Here is a 5,240-nt window from a genome sequence, read left to right on the forward strand (position 1 = left end):
CCTCCGAATCAAATATTTTAAACTTTTTTGAATGATTAACTTTGACTTTTAAATGAAGAATTGATAAATTTGAGATTTTCATTTTGTTCCTTTGATAAAGGTTGATAAACCGTCGTATAATTCACCGTCGTTCTGACTGAAGTTCAGGTTAAACTATAGTACACTGTCATTGAAAATCAGTCCATTCGAAGGTTTTGATCTAATTATACTCTAAATTGAAGCATCTTGAAACTCTACATGATCCAAGAGTACCAACCATGTCGTTCTTAGTGAGAACAAGATCTGACTTGTTACAGAATATCACATTTCAAAAACAATATCGGAAATAAGTTCATTTATTTTTACAAATCTTATTTTTACATCTAATATGCACAACGTCACATTCATAATAGGCAAATAGATAACAGACTAAATTTCTATCATAATTACTTCTTGACTCATCACTGACAAAACGGCTTTTGTTTATTTAGTTTCCCATTTAAAAAAAATGAATTGATTTCAGGTGAGCACTTTTCCGGGCTGTCTGATGTCGCTATCGATTTTATGAACTCAAATTATCTACTGATTGAAATGTTTCATTTTTTATGAAGTGAACTTCGACCGGAGTTTGTGGTTGGGAATTTGCTTCGTTCTCGCCTAACTCAAATCCAGTCCCATTTTCTGCTAAACCTCTTTGTTCATTTTCTCCTAACTGATATTCCTGGTTATCTTCCGATAGCAGATTTTCTCCCACATTTTCTGCTTCTTGAATTTCGTGATCATTTTCTACCGTTCGGTCCTCTTGGTGCATTTCTTGTGATTGATTCTCTGCTTCAAGTTCGGCTAATTGATCTACCTGGTCAACTTCTGCTTCGTGATCAGCGTTATCCCCATTCATGTCTCTTGAATCGTCTGCGACACCATCGTTTTGATTTATATCAGTAAAATTTTGTCGCAGATTCAATTTGACCTTTTTGGACACTCTTCGAATTGACCTCATGTAACCAATGATGATGAAAGGTATTAGTAATATCATAACGCACCAAATACAGGACAAAAGGTTGTGCTTAATCTCGTATGTGGAGAGCAGTTGTAAACCGTGCACCGAAAGCACACAAGGGTACAGAAAACCGATAGCCCATTTTGCAGAAACTCGGAATAATTTGTAAAATGATTTGCGAAAATGTGCATATTGCTCCTCTTTGAGCTTAAACTTAATATTTCCCAAAAGTATCATATAATGTACAACAGCAAAAATTGTAGATGCACCGGCTGAAAAAAGGTGAGTCAGAGCCTGACTCCTTCGAATTTGGCAAATTGACCCAAGGAAAATTGGGGGGTAGCTATCGTCGAAGATTGTTTTGACAACTTCAGTAATAGCGGTGATAATAATGCTAATTACAAGCACAATAATAGTAAGCGATCTGAAAACTTTCTTTGGGTTTCCGAGCAGCCGATCGGCAACTTCAGCGCTTTCGCCAGAAGCTTTCAGCACTTTTCGCCGCATGCGATGTCTCGAATAGCGAGCTTCGTAAGACAACCACAAAAATGAATAGACGGTAAAAAATTTTAAAAACACTGAAATAGTTGCGCAAAATGTAGGTGAAATTTGAACTTCGGAGGCAAAAAATGTGATATAAATTAAAAGCGACACGATTTGAGATCCGCTAAGCTGACATAAAATAAAAGTTCTCCCGTTTCTGGGTTTGAAATTACGCAGTAAGAGGTATAAAACCCCAGCAAATGCAAAAATTGTCAAAATGCAAAAAATTATTTCAATAATTTGAAGCCATTTTGGAACAATTATAACTTGAGTGTAAATTATTGGTTCTTCTGTAACTGGTTTTTCTTCTAAAATAACAGCAAAAATTGGTTCATTCGTGTTTTGACACTCACAGTAAATAAAGATACTGTTATATTTCGATACACAATTGTCACTGGACCAACTGTTATCTCGTCGTTGTACACAAATGGGGTTGAAATTAGAATGTTCTGGAAGTTTCTCGAACGTTAACCGAAACCGACCGATATTATTCGAATGCAGGAAAACCAAAAATGGCATAAAATTTATTCCATCTTCAAAAATTGCGAAGTTGTTAGTTTCTTCGCTGTTCAGGTAAATCAACACTACTTCGGTAACTCTTCCAAATTCGGCTTTAACGGAGTTGTTATAGGTATAGATTGTGGATAAATTGGAACTTTCAGATTTGAAAAGGGTGAAACTGTATTTTGAGTTCAATTTAAGCACTTCTGTCGAGTTTAAAGCTGGCCAATTTCTAATAAAATAATTACTGAAATCATTCATCATTTCAAAACTTGAATTATAAGAATAATCGGTAAAAAGTTGCATTTGATCCCAAATAAACTGATTCGTTTGTTGCAAAACTTGAATGTTTAGTTTCAAAAACGAGTCGAAAAAGTCGAGCGCGTATTCCAGATCCACAATTTCTGTTTGTGAGTTTTGTGTTACTAAGAGAATTGAGTTCAAAAGGTCTAGCGCTTTTTTAACATCACCTGGTTGCGCGTTTACAGAAATATTTTGAAAATAATCTGCCATTTCCTGCAAACATGGTAGAACAAGATCGGCATTGCTTAAAAGAGCGGTTGGATGAAAGCAACTAATTTGCATGGAATCGGGGCTGAAACATTCGACATAGTTAGTAGTATGCCAAACGCCCTCGTTGTCAGACCGGCTACAATTGCGCTGTGCTGTACCATTATAGCCATGTACACAATTTAGGGTTGATGTGACAATTCTGTCGGGGTAGCTTAATGTTTCGGACCAAGCCAGAATCGTGTCGCTACTATTCGGGCAAAAATAGCCTTCTAGGGGAATTTCGGCTGTGATTTTCTGGGATAAGGAAATTTCACCACCCCAATAAGTATGAGAACAAGACAGAAAACCTTGATAAGCATGGTAGATAGTCAAGTTGGCGCAAATGCTGTCATCATCCCCATAAAATTGGTCTAACTTTGCTAGATCATTCGAAGAAGGGTCCCATGCAATTTGCGTGCTGTTATCTATGACTGAACCTTGGCTATTATCTACAAAACAGCAGAATAGTTGATCTCGTTCGTATCCTACGTAGACCAATTCTCCGAACTCAAAGGTCAGCACTGAATCAATTTATGCTTTCCCCCCTTTTGAATTTCAATTTTTGAGAGAGATCAAGTCCTCAAGATTAACCTTTTCTAACCACACTAGTTATGTTCCATCCGCTCTGATTTGAACAGCAGATTTTTTAGACAATGTTGAACTTTTGAACAAAGCTGATATCAATTCTATTAATAAAACTTGACATTTTAAGAATTCAAAATAACAATGAGAAGCTCAACGCTTACAATTCAATTCTTGATAGTCTTTTAATTTTTTGAAAATCAGTACAGGACGTTAATTTTCACAGAAAATTATTAATAAAATGAAATTTAAAAAAACCTCAGTTTATCTACATCTACCCTGATCTGTATTTCATACTGATAATGACAATATGTACTTGAAGCAAAGTCCTGATTCTTTTCTACGTTCTTTCGTACTGAAACATGTTGAAAGATAACAGAAAGTTCTTGACAAATTACCATATGCAGGCGGTCCACAATGTCCTCTTTATATCTTATGTTATTGCCTTGGTGCCCAAAAGTGGTCTACTCAATGGGATACGATTCTCCTTCTATTGAATCTAAAAAAAATCTTGAACAAAGGATTCTTAAGTCGGGTGCTTCATGGGACCCGGCAGGCCTTCCAATCAACAAACCCGGTCATAACAAATCAGCTGATCAGGCTCAAGCTCCATATTTTAGTTCTTTTTCAATATTCTCCTCTAATAAAGAAAAAAGCTGAGAGAATAAAATCAAACTAAAGACATATGAGACAGTCAAAGGATAGGTTGATGATTAGCCGATCATAACTTGTTAGTTAAACCAAACTCGATTTGGAAAAAAATTGTTTGCTATCACGTTCTACCACAATCAAGTGTTTTCCACAGACCCCTTTGCAGCCCTTGGGCTTTCATTGTTTCCTAGAGTGTTTTGTGCTGCTCTTCACTATCAACTGGGGGCACGATTTCATAAGGCCAAAAATGTCTGATCTTTGTAAATATGGCTGGGGCGAACTGATCGCTTGTCATGATTGTATACGAGACAGCTGTTTTTAAGCGTGATGTGAAAACAATTTGACGCCCATCTATGAGCAGAAAAGATTAGTAAAGGTCAACATTTCGAAACCGCACTGAAAATTATATCTGTACCCGGGTCGAGGTTTGGTGGTGAATTTTCGTAAGAAATGCGGTGAAATGCGGTGAAAAAAAAATAATTTTCACCGCGTATTTCTTACATCTTTTTGCGGTGAATGCGGTGAATCGCGGTGAATTATTTATTTTCACCGCGTTCTCAGTATTCTTACAAAAAAGAATCGTGACCACACAGGTTCGAACCTCTGACCTCCTGCATGCCTTCAACCGCTTAGTCCACTGCGACAACTATCACTTTCATCCTTTAAATTTCTTGTAAATTTAAATCAGGTTGAGTTAACTTTGGAAATCATATGCGGTGAATTTTTGTAAGAAATGCGGTGAATTTCGCGGTGAATTTTTGTAAGAAATGCGGTGAAATGTGGTGAATTATTTTTTTCACCGCATTCACCGCTTTCACCGCATTTCTTACATTAATTTGCCGCAAAAGTCGATGCGGTGAAATTTTGTAAGAAATGCGGTGAATTTTGCGGTGAATTTTTGTAAGAAATGTGGTGAAATGCGGTGAAATATTTATTGTCACCGCATTCACCGCAATCACCGCATTTCTTACAAGAATTCACCGCATTCACCGCATTTCTTACAAAAATTTACCCAAAAACCTTGACCCGGGTATTGAATGCGGACAAACTAGAAGCATTTGATGCTACTGTCATACTGTCAATGGTCAATTGTCCTTTCCAATCAGTCCTTTGCGCAATTGAGCTGGAGGATTGTAGTTTTCTTCTTGTCTGCTAGAACCAGCTGGAAAACTATCTCTACATTTCAGCACACTAGCGCAACCAGTCTTTGATATAGTAAAACGAGGGTTTGCAGTCTTAGTGACTCGACAGATGCGAGGTTATAGTCTCATAAGCAAACTGTTGAAACTTTATCGTACCAATAAGAGGGTAGTCTTCCTGTATGTCGCTGATGGGAAAAAATGGGAGCGAGAAGAGGAGAGAAAACTCCTAAAATTTTCCAAAAAAAAGGCGGTAAATTTGATTCCTTGTTGTTTCGAACTGTACTGATGAA

The sequence above is a fragment of the Convolutriloba macropyga genome, chromosome 3 (assembly GCF_964194025.1).
Source record: "Convolutriloba macropyga chromosome 3, txConMacr16.3, whole genome shotgun sequence".
NCBI lineage: Eukaryota > Metazoa > Xenacoelomorpha > Acoela > Convolutidae > Convolutriloba > Convolutriloba macropyga.